This window comes from Pelodiscus sinensis, chromosome 2 (genome assembly GCF_049634645.1).
Source record: "Pelodiscus sinensis isolate JC-2024 chromosome 2, ASM4963464v1, whole genome shotgun sequence".
In the NCBI taxonomy this organism is placed as follows: Eukaryota; Metazoa; Chordata; order Testudines; family Trionychidae; genus Pelodiscus; species Pelodiscus sinensis.
The window spans coordinates 60205242-60220487 of record NC_134712.1 but is presented as its reverse complement, the minus strand read 5'-3'; the positions used below and the strand labels follow the sequence as shown (position 1 = coordinate 60220487).

The window sequence follows — 15246 nt, the reverse complement described above, 5'->3', positions numbered from 1 at the left end:
CTCTTACCCCCTGGCTGCTGGGGGTAGGGTTGCCAGATACCTGCACAAAAAATCCCAGACATGGCAGGAAAAAATCGATTGAGCCCCCCCCAAAAAAGTTGCTGCACCTTTAAATTCATATTTTCATATTAATATTTTCTGGGGTTTTTTACCAGACAGAAGATGCAGTTACTGGACTGTCCAGGCAAAAACCGGACACCTGGCAACCCTAGCTGGGAATGAGGGGGACCTCGCTGGGCCTGCTCTCTTCCCCAGGTCACCAAGCACAGGAAGGAAAAGGGGAGGAGAGAGGGAGGGGCTGCAGGTTGCAGAGTGATGTAATGATATCACATGGTCATCCTACAGGAAAAGTTTAAAAAAAAAATAGAGACAATATTCAACAATTCAATGCTCTCTAAATGTCAGCTCCATTCCCATGGTAGTCTATTGGAGTTTGTCACTGATTTTAGTGAAGCAGAGTTTTGGCCTTAATAGACATTTCTACTGTACTCTGTAGCTGAAAGACTTTGTATCTACCATTTGCCAGCAGATGGCAATAGTGTAGGAGTTTGACAATAGCTTAAGAGCACCTTGTCACCAATTGTTGTGTTCTTCGTGTTCAGAATCCTTCTCTTAAATCTGACAGAGAACTGTGAACACTGTTTTTCCTCTAAGAAATTATCTTCTCATTAGCAACTTTCTGATCTACTAGTAAATGTCTAAAATCGTTTTGTTAGCACTGATTTTTCCCATGTATGTGAAAATGTTAACTCTGCCATTATGTTAGTGACAATCAATACTAATTAGATTAAATAACAAATTTCTTACATAGCATTTCTCTAGGTCCCCAAAAGGCACTTGTCCATCATGTATTATTGTCTATTAAAGTCATTTAAATAGGCAGGCAGGTCTCTTCATGATTTTTCCAGTTTCCAACTATAATTTCTGAAAAAAGTAAAGACAATTTGCTTTTTTTTTTACATGGTGATACCAACTGGGCTTCCAGCATATCGGAGATCTCATTAAAACTCTCCTTTCCTGATTTCTGTTTTTTTTTTCTTTTCACTTCTAATAACACAGTCTTTAATACCTACATGTGAGTCCCCTGTTTTACATCTCAAAGTGCTTTTCAATGCTAGGTTAGCATTATATCCGTTTTCACAGGTGGGGAGACTGAGGCAAAGAGATTTAATGACCTGTCTGACTTCACAAAGGGAGTCTGCAGCAGAACCAGGTATAAAAGCCAGCTCCCTGCTGTTCATTGGATCATGCAGCTTCCTATTTACATTTCAGCCCTCCTGGCATGGTAAGAAAGTACTTCCTTCCTACTTGTGAATCTGAGACAACCAAACTCAAACGTACTCCTAGGGGTGGGATTCTGAAAAATGCCTAAGTATGTGCCTAGCTCCCAAGACAGCTCTTTCTCTCTTACATGAATGATGTCAGTGTTACAGCCTTGTACGCATAGCAGAGGTGATGTGTGGGATGAGGGCATGTGTAGGCCTGCAGACTGGGCTGGGGGCGGAGAAAGGGGGGACGACCTGGGAGGGAAAGGGAGCAATTGTCCTAGGGCCAAATGATTTTAAGGGCTTTTAGCTCCTGGATGCCACTGCTGCCACGAGCAACCAGAGCCTTGGGCCCTTTAGAAGCCTTGCCAGAGCGCTGCTTCGGGGGAGAAAGGGATCATGCTACCTGAGCAGTGCTGGGGGCTGGCTGCTCCCAACTCTTTTGCCTGAGGCCACCTCACTTCTGGAAGCCTAGCGATACCTTTCCACATGCACATTGCCCATGGACCTGGCAGCCCTGTCAGCTCCCCTGTGGATGTCCCACCAGATTTCTGCCTTCCATTTGGTACTGAGATTTTCAAAATGTCACCTCTTGCTAGGAGCTAGTGGATTGGAAGCTGGTAGGTGCCACCTGGCCTGCTTGAGCCCCTGGTGCTCTCTGATGTGAGAGTCGAGGCATCTTTGCACACCTGGTTGCTCCCCAGGAAGGGTGGGTGGCACAGCTCTGAGCTGTACCCCGATACACTTTTGCTTCTCTCCTGAAGAAGCCCAGTGCCATCTGGTGACATTCCTTGGAGCTGGTCCCTGCCTGTGGAGGTGGATCCCAGCTGCTATAAAATGTTCCCAGGGGTTCACTTGCTGCTTCTGTGGTGCTTTTGGCTCTGCTACTGCTGATGCTTCTCCAGAGACAATTTGAGAGGGTAGTCATGTGTCCCTTGCCTCCCCAGAACATTTAAATTGCACTTTTCTTCCCGTCTATCCAGACTTATGTCTCATTTCTGAACCAAAAAATACAGCTTTCGTACTGCATTACATTAAAACAGCCTAGACAACGTCTTACCCATATGTACTACCATATGGAGATCAGACTGAGAGCCTAGCCCTTTCGTTTCTAAGATTTGCAGAGGAGCTGGCAAGTGTGTTGCAGAGACAGCTTGACCCTGATGGTTTGGGGTCTCCATGGGTTCTCTGGCTGACTTTAGGAATGGTATCCACCTGCCTCGACACTGGGGTGGGCAATCATTTTTGCTTGGGGGCCACTTCAAAAATGTTTGAAGTAGCTCTGGGCCACCCCAGAAGGGGCAGGGCCTCATCGGGAAGGAGCAGGGCTACCCCACTCCCAGATCATGATTGGTTTGGGGGTAGTGGAGCCCCTTTGCTCCTCCTTCCCACTAGGCACCCATGCCCTGGAAGAGGATTGGCATGTTTCCCCACCCCTGGGCCAATCAGGGACTGGGGGCGGTGGAGGGCAGGAAGCTTCCTCCCGCCCTGTGAGGAGCATGTGGCACTCTGAAGTGCTGCAAGCTCCTCGCAGGGCCGTGGCAGGGTGAAGGAAGCTTCATGCAGCTCCCCCTCCCCCAGGCCCTGATTGGCCTGGGGGCAGGGGAAGTGTGCGAAGCCTCCTCCGCTCTCCCCCCACCCTGCGATGAGCGTGCAGCGCTTCAAAGCGCCATATGCTCCTCACAGGGTGGAGGAGGCTTCACGTGCTCCCCTGTTCCCAGGCCAATGAAGGCCTGGGAACAGGGGAGCATATGAAGCCTTCTCCGCTCTGCCCCCGTCCTGTGAGCAGCGCACGGCGTTTTGAAGCACTGCATGCTGCTTGCAGGGCAGAGGCACAGTGGAGAAGACTTTGGGCATTCCCCTGCCACCAGGTCCTAATTGGCCTGCAGGGAGCAACAGAGCCTCCGCGGGCCAGATCCACTCGCTTGGCAGGCCGGATGTGACCTGAGGAGGCCCTTTTGCCCAGTCCTGCTCTATACCATATAGTTTCATGGAGGGAGGACATAAGGAAAAAAGGACAATAGGAGGATCTTTGTGCCTTCAAGATGGGTTCAAAACCAGACCATGGCCTGGGAGGAATGGCAAAACAAATACCAACAGTAGTTCTGAGGGGAAATGCCTCAGAAGATGCTTCAAAGATCATCATCCAGTTCATGGACTTTCTAAAGTAAAAGCCCCGTTTTTCTTTCAAATATTATTGATGTTTTTATTCTGGCAGCACCCACAATGCTCTTGGGGCTTTCTCCTGACACATGAAGACCCAGATCTTGCCTCTAAGGACTCACAGACTTAGAAAACGAGCAGCATGAAAAGAGTAGGGCAAAGAGATCAAATATGTAATCAAAACATAGCCAACATGTAAAAAACATCCACTATCCTGAAATGGCCCCAGGCAGCATTTGTTAGCTGACAGCTTGGCAGTATCTTGGCAGAGGTGGGGTGTTGGGAGGAGGAAAAGTAGTAGCCTTATTGAACACTTTTTGGGGGTGTTGCACATAAAGAGCATCATAGAAGAAGTGGGGAAGACAGTTGAGAGAAGTGGACAAAGGAAGGAATCAGTATTGCCCAACTGCAAATGTTCAAAAATCTTGAGTCTGGCTTGCCAAGAAAACCTATATTGGGCTTGAAAATAATGTACAAAGAAGAGATTTGGTGTTCTTTTCATTTGCTTTTTGTGTTTTGAGCCTATAGTGTGTACCGGGATTACATTTGGAAGCTTTCTCCACAGCCATGAGGGCTAGAAACTTGCTTTTCCTTTAAGAAGGAAGGCTGAAATCATGCCACACGCACTGGACTCTGAGAGTGGGGAAGCAATGATTATCATGAGAGTCATGACAAAATCATGGGAGCTGGCACTCCAGGGTTGAGGCTGGCATCATGGTAGCAGTGGGCAGCACAATAACTGAGAAAAGTAGCTTGTGTGGGGAAGGCAAAGTTATGAAAGGGCTTGGAGGGGAAAGTAAGACGGTTGAACATGCTGCAGAGGCAGTGGTGGAGTCAGTGGAGTGATATGGTGAGGGAGCTGAAATTAGTGCAGGAGGATGATTTTAGGAGCTGCTTTATGCATGGGTTGGAAGGAGTGAGGGTGATGTGATATGTTTGTCATGGAAGCTAGGGAGGAGAAGACTATGGTAATCAAGACTTTTCTCTTTTGCTGTAACAGGTAATGTGGGTAGTGAATCCTCCCTTCTGCACAACCAAAAATGTCTGTGCTTTTGACTCACTAGCAAACAAGTGTGTCTATAGTCTTAGGCTTTCATGCCATGAACAGTACATGCCTGTATATTTGTCAAAGCTATCTCCTGCTTGTTGGCTGACATGAAGTCAGGGCCGGATTTATGTACAAGCTAAGCAAGCTACAGCTTACAGTCTCAGTTTGAGAGGCCTCTAAATATAAAAATATAATAGTTTTTAGTTGCATCATCACCTATGTACTGGCATATATGAAAATGTAAAACTTTATTATTTCTATTGTCATTATCCTTCTGTTAGCATTACCAAAACATGTGCATTATTCTATGGCGCCTCTTAAATGTGACATAGTTTAGGGCCTCAGCATGTCTTAATCCCTGCAGGAAGTAAATAAACGTGGGTGCAGGGGAGGGAGGAGTACTTTAGAGAATCCACATCTAATGTAAACAGCATATTTTTACTCCTTTTTTCTGTGTTGGCTTTAGGTCTCTTGCCCATACCCATTAGGGTTGCCAGATGGTTTCAACAAAAATACTGGACACACTTGACATTACATCACAATCTACATTACATTTTATTTAGAAAATACTGGACAGTTATATTTTCTCAATTTGTTTCCCGAACAGAAAGCTCAAATACTGGACTGTCCAGTTCAAAACAGGACACCTGGCAACCCTAATACCCATTGCACAGCTGCAGTGTTAAATGCTGTGATACCCAGTTGTAACATAAAAGGTAACAAATCATTGAATCAGGAGGTGTTATCTAAACACCTCTGGTTATTTTTGTTGTAGTTTTTACACTTCTATGGCATACAGAGAGATAATGCTAAGTACCAGCTGCTGAAAGAATGTGTTCAGCCTTAGATCCGGTATCATGTCTCTGAGACTGACTCTTCGATAATGAGTTTTCTCTTTGCATTTTCCTTGGATGCCAGAGGGAACTGCACCAGAATGCCATTGCCAAGTGGCAATTGTCTGCTAGTGCCATTGTTGTTGAGTGGCATGAAACACAAATGTTTGCTCTATTGATTATCTTTCCAAAATAGAAATACAAAAATCTCCTTGTTGCAATATCTTAAATATAAAGGCCTGTGTAGAGAAGTTCTGATTGAAAGAACTGGAAGTGTTCTGCATTGAAAGAACTGGAAGTGTTTTGCAAAATAGACTGTTCTCAAAGATGTAATGGGTTTGCAAGAGCATGTGTGTAGAGGAAACCTGTACTTGAGCCTAAACCATCTCATTGTTCTCTGATAATCCTGGTACATGACTATTGCTTGTTGGCCCTCCTGCAATGCAAATGCTTTGGTTTTCGTCAAGAAGATTGATGGTGACAGGATGCCTACCCTGTAGAAATGGGGTAGGTTTAGACGTTAAAATAATAAAAGAACAAGTTAAAAATCACTTAAAGTTAGATGTCTGCAAGTGATCAGGTCTTGCATCCTAGAACACTCAAGGAGCTGATAGAAGAGGTATCTGATCCATTAGCTATCATCTTTGAAAAGTCATGGAAGTCAGGAGAGATTCCAGAAGACCGAAGAAGGGAAATAAGAACAACCCAGGAAACTACAGGTAAGTCAGTTTTACTTCTGTGCTAGGGAAGATAATGGCGTAAGTAATTAAAGAATTCATCTGCAAACACCTGGAAGATAACAAGGAGATAGGTAACAGCCTGCATGGATTTGTAAAGAACAAATCATGTCAAAACAATCTGATAGCTTTCTTTGATAGGATAACAAGTCTTGTGGATAAGGGAGAAGCGGTGGACATGGGATACCTATACTTCAGTAAGGCATTTGATACGGTCTCGTGTGACCATCTTATCTGTAAACTAGGGAAATAAAACCTAGATGGGGTTACTGTAAGGTGGCGTTACTGTAAGGTGGGGGCATCACTGGCTAGATAACTGTTCACAGAGTAATTATTAATGGTTCACAGTCATGCTGGAGGGGTGTAACAAGTGCGGTTCTCAAGGGTCTGTTTTGGGACCGGTTTTATTCAATATCTTCATCAGCGATTTAGATATTGGCTTAGAGAGTACGCTTACTAAGTTTGCAGATGATACCAAGCTGGGAGGGGTTGTAAGTGCTTTGGAGGGTAGGGTCATAATTCAAAATGATCTGGACAAACTGGAGAAATGGTCTGAGGTAATAGGATGAAGTTTAATAAGGACAAATGCAAAGTACTCCACTTAGGAAGGAACAATCAGTTTCACACATACAGAATAGGAAGTGACTGTCTAGAAAGACATATTGCAGAAGGAGATCTAGGGGTCAGTGGACACCTTTAGATATGAGTCAACAGTGTGACGTAATTACAAAAAAAAAGCAAGCATGATTCTGAAATGCATTAATAGGAGTGTGGTGAGCAAGACACGAGAAGTCATTCTTCCGCTCTACTCTGCACTGATTAGGCCTCAGTTTTGTGTCCAGTTCTGGTCACCGCATTTCAAGAAAGAAGTGGAGAGATTGGAGAAGGTGCAGAGAAGAGCAACAATTATTAAAGGTCTGGAAAACATGAGCTATGAGGGAAAACTGAAAGAATTGGGCTAGTTTAGTTTAGAAGAAAGAAGACTCAGAGGGGACATGATAGCTGTTTTCAAGTATCTAAAGGATGTTACAAGGAGGAAGCAGGAAAAATTGTTCTCCTTGGCCTTTGAGGATAGGACAAGAAGAAATGGGCTTAAATTGCAGCAAAGGAGGTTTAAGTTTGACATAAGGAAAAACTTCCTGCCTGTCAGGATGGCTAAACATCGGAATAAATTGCTTAGGGAGGTTGTGGAATCTCCATCACTGGAGATATATAAGAGTAGGTTGGATAGTAATCTATCAGGGATCATCTAGACAGTGCTTGGTCCTGCTGTGAGGGCAGGGGGCTATACTCAATGACCTTGCAAGGTCCCTTCCAGTTCTAGTAGTCTGTTTCTATGATTCTATGACAATACAGTGTTCGGTGTTCAACGAGAGGTTTAACCTAAGCAACAGTATCTTGATCTTTATCTAGTTTCTGAGGACAGGACAAGGAGTAATGGGCTTAAAGTGCAGCAGGGGAGGTTTAGATTGGACATTAGGAAAAAATTCCTAACTGTCAGGGTGGTCAAATATTGGAATAAATTGCCAAGGGAGGTGGTGGAATCTCCCTCTCTGGAGCTATTTAAGAACAGGTTAGATAGACATCTGTCAGGGATGGTGTAGACGGAGCTTGGTCCTGCCTTGAGGGCGGGGGGCTGGACTCGATGACCTCTCGAGGTCCCTTCCAGTCCTATTATTCTATGATTCTAGTACTTTGCATCAGTCGATCTCAAAATACTTTACAAAGGAGGTCACAATCATTAGGCCCATTTTACAGATAAGGGAATTGAGGCACAGCAGCGATGTAATTTGCCCTAAGTCCCAGTGCTCATAAGGCCAGGTGATTGTCTCAGTTTACACTTCATGGGCACATGTTGAAAACTCAGGGGTTTATGTTGTGATGTTGCTCTGATTTTATTTCCATGATTTTGGAATTAAATTATAAAGACTTTGCCATTTTCCGAGAGAGTTAATGCAGCATGTTACATAGAGGAGGCCCTTACTTTTATGTTTCTCATTTTGTTTTTCTTAATCTAAAACCAATGTGAAAATATGGATGCGCATTGAGTGTGGAGTGAGGGGCCTGGAAGGCATTAGTGACATATCTAAGGATATCATTTCAACTCATCCTCTGTATATGCTTATTGCCATAGCTTTTAACAACAATTTCTGAAAAAATGTGATTGTTACTGTTTGTGGGGTGCTCAGAAACTTCCTTTCCACAGGACACCTAATGAATTGAGCTTCAATGAACCACTGTGAGGTAGGGAAATATTACCTATATTTTGCTGATGAGGCATGGGAAAAATAAATAACTTGTCTGAGGCCACACAGAAAGTCTGTGGCAGAGATTAATCCCAGTCCAGTGCCTTCAGCACAAAAATATCCTTCTGAATTTTTATCTTTGAGTCTTGCTGGTTAAAATTATACCCAAGATCCAGGTTTGGCAGGCTAAGACCTGATGAAAATAGGTAATAGGGGATTAACAAAACCTCTCCAAATTGAAATATGTCTTCCATAGGCTGGTGACCTATACCTTTTGGATCCTTTCAGAACTCAAGAAGCATCACTGGTCCAGTGAAGAGGCTAGTGGGGTAGGAAACAGCCAGTGGTAGATGAGTAGAGGAGCAGGGAGGTGATAACAGAATGAACAGGTCAGTGAGGTAATTAAAAGCATTAGCAGCCAGTCTGTCAAGTATTTTGTATAAGGAAATGTGACACTCCAAAGTGAAAGCAGCTGTGCTTACTGTAATATAAAACCATCACAGCTGCTTTTGTAATGTCAGCAGACTCTAGTGGTCTGCAGGCAGAATCGAACTTCTGGGACTTCTGGAGCTTAGCAACGAACTTCTGCCGCATGAACTAAAAGCCAACTGGCTGGTAGCGAAGGCTGTAAAGCAGAGTGACAGGGCGTTTGCTCTGCACTGGCCCTTTAAGGGCAAAACTCCAGCCCTGAGTGAGGGCTGAGAGTGAAGCCCCAGCTGAGCCAGCTCTGCTAATGAGGGCCATATAAAGGAGGACTCCTGTAGAGAGAGGAGAACCTAACTGCTGCTCTGGCTGGAGAGCAGTAGAGACAAGACTGCCAGGGAAGTGGGAGGCTTCCTGGAGGTAGAACAGTGCTGGGGAAGGAAGGCAGAGCTGGGGAGGCTCTGGCCAAGTAAGCCCCCAGGCTGCAAGGCCTAAGCTACTGGGGCTGCAGGAGGCAGCCATGGTAAGCAGGGCAGCAGGTCCACACCTCTTTGCCAGTGATGAGTGGCCATTACAGATTGCAGTCTGCCCTGGAGGCAGGGGCTAGAAGAAGGTTGGCAGTGGGTCACTGAGGCATGGTGGGTGCAGGGGAACTAAGTGTTCCTGGGGAGAAGAACTGAGGGTCCCTGGGAGAAGGGAGCACCCTGGAGTGTGCAGTAAACACTACTCCCCTGGAAGGGGGTGCAGAGAGACTGGAGTGGGCACTGCCGGAGGGCAGAGTCCTGAAGAGGACACCGTGGTTAAAGAAGAGCACAGGGAGATACCAGCTAGAGGAAGGCGCCCAATGAAACCATGAGCTAATTCCCCAAGTCAACCAACTGAAGGCTCCATGCTGGTGAGTCTACCCTGTGACAAGCAGACTCATTATTCTCACTCTAGGTGGTCTGGGTGCCACTAGATGGGACAGTAGACCACACCCAGAAGGGGTCACACTTTCATTTTGGAATGCAAAATGAAGAAACAGAACCATTTCTGTAATTGAATTCTTCAGTGGTGACCTAGAACATAGGGAGCAGTTGTGGAAATTTTGCATTTATCTCTGGGAGATCTTACTATATTAAGAATTGTAGAAACAATTGTGGCACCTTAGAGACTAACAAAAATATCTATAGTATCATGAGCTTTTGTGGCCAAAAGCCACTTCTTCAGATGATCTAGAGAGAAATTGTAGGTAATTCCAAAAGGTAGGGAGACCATAGCCCTTCAGGGACTGAGAATAATGAAGGTTGACTAGACAAATTCACTCTGATTTTAACATGTCCAGAAAAGTTATCACCTCCTGGAGATGTTTGTCTATATTAAGGCGGCATTCTCCAGAAGCCAAGGGCGGTGGAGGATGGGGGAGGGGGAGAGAGACTTTTGGATCTTTCCAGTTGAGTAAAAGGATAGGAAAGCTTCTTGGACTATCTATTCAAGGAAGACCCCAGTCCTTCCTAGCAAGGGTTGGAAGGTCTTGGCCTTTGCATGGAGGTTCTTGTTCTGAAGAAAATGGTCATGAACTTGTAACCCTAGAAAAATCCCTGGGTTGTGTTTAAAGGACTGTTTACCACTCTGAGTCCTTGTTGCAGTTGAGGTGATCTCTTAGCATGCAGGTTCTTTCATTGGTTTTAATATATTTTATCATTAATGTTTTCTCCTTACAAATGAATGTCCCTGTTTAGAAAGAGCTGTGCGGTAAGTTCTAATTGGGTAATTACAGCCTCTGAGGAGAAGGCAAAGCAGGCCTGCTGAGGCAGCCTGACTTGCTGGGGATATCATAGATACCCCAATCAGGAGGGAGATCTGGTTCTCTATCCAGGAGAGGTGAGGACTGAGCAGTAAGAAGCCTAAAGATGAGTGTCCCTGCTGGACCATGAGGGGGAAATGGAGGTGCAATTTCCTCAATCTGTGACATATAGTGGCAGTGTGTGTGGAATATATTGCAGTGTGAATTACCATTAATGACAACCATATTGAAAGGAAATACTGTAGAAGGAATAAAACAGAGAAAAAAGGGTCTCAGAATCTTTTTTGGAAAAGGGATAGAAAAAAGAGACCAGGAATTAGGAGCTACTGAAGAAACAGCAGCTGCTGAGCATGTGTGAGCAGCAAGATTTGTCTGCTGTTGATCTGAAGACAACAGAGGAGGTAACCTGTGCTGTGCTCAGATATGAGGCAAGACGGGGGTACCCTGAATACAGGGGCTCCCTTTTCCTTTTACAGGGCAGGCAGGAGATGGAGGAGACAGATCTACTGACCAGACACTCAAAGTAGTTACTGCAGGCGGGCAAGTTAGAGAGGTGCCCTGTCATTTCCTGCGCCAGCCTCTACTCAGCCAGGGCCACCTCCTACCTGCATTGAATGGCTGCAGCTCTCTGTCCTAGCTCCACAGATCCATCTCGCCTACTCATGTTTGAGGGGAAAAGCAAGAAATGACAGAGAGGAGGCAGCGGAAAAGAAATGGAAGGGAGTCAGACTTCAGGGGAGATTGCAGTGCTCCTGCTCAGGTATCCAGTTTTTAAATATTATCAAGTCAGCAACCCTGCTTAGCTTAATGTAGATTAAATGTTAGTGTTACATCAATGAATGATACAAACATAAGCAAACCAGGTATTTGTATTTTGCCCCAGAGGTGGCTGCTTTTCAGTGATGGAAACAGACTCCAATTAAAGTACATGTGTCAAGGGTGTGTCCTTCATTGAAAAGCATAGGAAATAGCATAAGGCCCTGTCTGCAAGCCCATGGACAGTGGAATTCCTATTGACCTTCATGGGAGTTCCCTTTGACTTCCAAAGGAGTGATGCATGAAAAAGTCTCGTAGCATAGAGTCCAAATTTGGTAAAGTCCTTTGGCATGAACGGTTCTGTATACATGTGAGAAGAATTTATTGTTGCTGTGTCTAATATTGATGTGTGTATAAATAGTTTGTACTTACTTGGAATCCAAATACAGTATAATTGAATTGAGAGTTCAAAGAATGTAATGCATGATTTTGTTATAACGCAAACCCTAATGTCACCATTTAATTTGGCTTTAGGCCAAAACCAGATGCCTCTCATAATTAATTGGCTTGTTAGCAAATTAGGAGGAAAGCATATGACTTCTATTAAACAGTGTCAAGTTGGTCTTGACAGAGGTGGGTGCAGGTTTCCCTCTAGCATCAATACCTTAACCCTTCTTGCATGCAATCATTATAATTGAAATAGCACGCAACTTAGTGCACACTGTGTTGTGCTCATCTGACTTTATGGTGAGAGGCAGCCTTGGTCAGCAGCCCACTTGATGTCCGTTGGAGCTTAGCTTGCTTCAAAGCTCCCCCCCCCCCCATCTTGTATAAAAGATTTTGCAGATTTGCTCTGCTTTGACTGTAGTCCTCCCCGCATTGTGCCACCACCTCAGTTCTTTGCTCAGAATGGGGGAAACTTACTTAGAGCCTATTTCACTGGTTGGGTTTATTTTGCATTGTATTAGGGAAGATGTTCTTCTTCACCCAAACACTAACTTAACTCGTATATTTGGTGATTTGTTCTTTTCACTTATAAACATGTAGACTTAGCTATCTCCAGAGGCTTTTTGCCACATTGGCCCTCCAGATCTGTACTGGGTTGCCTGTGATGGCCACTGGCATAAATTACAGCAGCTGGGGAGGCAACCAGACCCAGGCTATATAGGGATTGCAGAGCCTTTATATGCCCCCCCCCCCCCCACTTGACTCACCCATTGCAAGGAGTGCAGGAAAGTGCTGTCTTCATCAGCCCTGTGCATGCTGCTTCTGCACCAGGGAAATTCTCCTTTTGGTCTGTTGTAGAGCTATGTGGAGGAAATCATTGGCAGGGAACACACATTGTATTAAACCTATAAAACCTAAGAACTATGCTATAAATTCTTGAGCTTCATCTGTTGGCATGCCATTATTAACTATTTACCTATGTACATGACAGCTATCATTTAAAGAGTCCTCCTCGTAACACTGTGTTTCAGCTGTGGTGGAGAATGGCACATCTCATTTTTTCCATCCATCATTAGGCCCACAAACTCGCACCCTGCAAAATTGCTTTGGGAAGTTGACAACTTAGTAAACTCTGGGTCCCTCTACTCAGACTGTGGTGATTTTTTTTTTTTAATGCTATGAATTACCTTTTTGTTTCTTTTGGGCCTGGACCGTGTCACAGTAATTCATGCCTGGTGATTTCTAGCCTGGGCGGCTAGCCTAGGATTTCTAGCCTGGGACTATTTTAGTGCACTCCATTGGGGTACCATGGATGACCGTTTGGTTCACAATGCAGCTGCTCCCCTGTTAGGTGGTGTCAGCCTAATTAGAAATGATTATGCCGTGTCTCCAGACCACTTCCTTGCTGCTTCTATATGCAATTCAAGAGGTTGTCTTGGGTCTAACCCTTCCCCCCCCGCAAATTGCAATGAAGGGTAACCTAGGCTAGAGAGTGGGACACATGAGTGGCCCCCCTTCATCTCAGTGGGCTGTAAGATTGTCTCCTGGGACAGGGTAGTTTTGCTGACTGTGTTTGCATACTTAGAATTTGTTGAGTGCCGATTGAACCATAGGAGTGCTTCGGATGCAGAGGGAGCTCTCATAATGCTGTGTGAAATCAGCACACACAGTACTTCACGTGCCCTTGCTTTATGTGTATTTCACTTTGTAATACTGGGAGGAAAAAATTATGTAGATGGAAACCAGCAGAATCTGGCAACCTGGTGGCCAATGGTAAACAAAATGTCTCCTGCGCCACACACAAGACCCCAGTGGACCACAGGTTGCCCACCACTGCTATATTGGGTTGAGTCCTGGCTGCTTTAGAGACTACCCGTATTGACTAGCACATAAGATACAGGGAGGCCATTGAGTTAACCTTTTGGAGACTAGCGGCAGGTTGTGTTTTCTGGGAGAAGGGCCTTTGATTCCAGAATTGATTGCCCCTGCCCGACTGACAGAGCCAGAGTCTGCTGACCTCTAGGTGAAAGGGAGGGTTTAGCTTGAAATGAGTGGCTTGGGGGTGCATAGGGAGCTTTGTAGCGGGTTAATGGGAAGAATGTCTTCTCTGCTTTTAGTAAACATGTAATTGAAATTGCACATAGTTAAACAGAGCATAGGCCCCATGGGACCTGATAATTCTATGCACATTATACATTAAAGGATGGTTCCGTAGTAACTGTGTGGTAATTATCAGGGCTTTTGTCATAGGTATCTGTGAGAGTTCATGTTGCGAATGGGAATCTGCTTTTCTCCAGTCCACGGCCCTTCCATACCCCTCCACTATCCCACTTAAACCTCCCACTCAAAAAGAGGTGTCTTGTCTCAGTAGGCTACCCTGGTAAATAAAGGAAAGAAAGAAAGCCCACCTAGTCACACTGTCTGTAATTCATTATAGCAATGTCACCCAAATCTAGTGTGGAAGGGGGAGGTGAGTGTTACAAACTGCAGATTTATGCAAGTATTTAATAGTGGCTTGCCAAGAAAGTCGCTACTCTTTTCAGAAGAAATCTTTCTTTGTGTCTTTTGATATTTAAAGAGCTGTAATTACAATGGCAAAGCTTTGAATTCTTTTTTTTCTGTCCTCTTATACACACTAATTTATGGACCAATCCAACATTACAGACAACCTAATGAAAGAATCACACACTCCCTTTATACTCTCCACCCCCCGTTTTACAGTTTCACTTGTGTGGATGAATGCAGAGTAGTTGATGCTATAAATAAGTTTAATGATGTATCTTGCCCCTCAATTGCTAGTTGTTGATGCTGCAGTCCTGCATAATAGGAGAAGAAAGGAACTGAATTTAAATCTTTGTCTGTCTGTTTCTTCCTCTCACTCATGATCCTAAAGGCTCCTCTACTAAATTTAAAGCTCTCAATATGATACCCCTTTTTTGTTACTTTTTAGCATTGTGGAAAAGATCAAAATGACATAGGTGAATGCCAAGAGGTTCCATCAAAATATGCATACCCTCTTTAAAATGATGCTGTCTTTTTCGTAGGTGGCCAGAGTTGGTGAAGAGCAGAATCAGGAAAAGGATGGAGGGAAACACATGCTGTGAGCTTTGTGCTACTTTCTGTGAAGTATCCTGAGGCTGACATATCAGACGCACTGTGACAGGGTGGACCAACCTCACATTGGGCCAATGGGGTCTGACCAATAACAGCGAACCCAGGAAATCAAGCCCCCCCCCCACACACACATAATGCACATGTTCAGGGAGGAAGGCATAAATAAAAGGATGCAGCCCAGCTATGTCTGGACTGGCTGAGGAAGAGGAGGGACATGTGCTGAAGGCTCCTGCGGAGATGCCTGGGATCTCTGAGTGGTGGGAACCATGGATCCTCACTACGCAGCGGACAACCACCTGACTGCAGAGACCGACCGGGATGCCAAGCTGCTGCCAGCCGAAGAGATGCCTGAGATGAGCCTTGCTGTAGGAAGTGACCCAGGGAATGTATTTGAAGCTGATGCTTGAACTTTTAACTAGGAAGTTCCA

General features: G+C 44.9%; 1 long non-coding RNA gene across 1 annotated transcript; it reads right to left on the bottom strand.

Annotated features, from left to right (window-relative positions):
* Nucleotides 1-813: 813 nt before the first annotated feature.
* On the bottom strand, nt 814-14816 carry LOC142827054 (uncharacterized). Its single transcript, XR_012901427.1, has 3 exons — nt 14718-14816; nt 12472-12564; nt 814-924 (listed from the first exon to the last, which is right to left on the bottom strand). It is a non-coding gene; the product is annotated as an uncharacterized LOC142827054 (long non-coding RNA).
* Nucleotides 14817-15246: the final 430 nt, after the last annotated feature.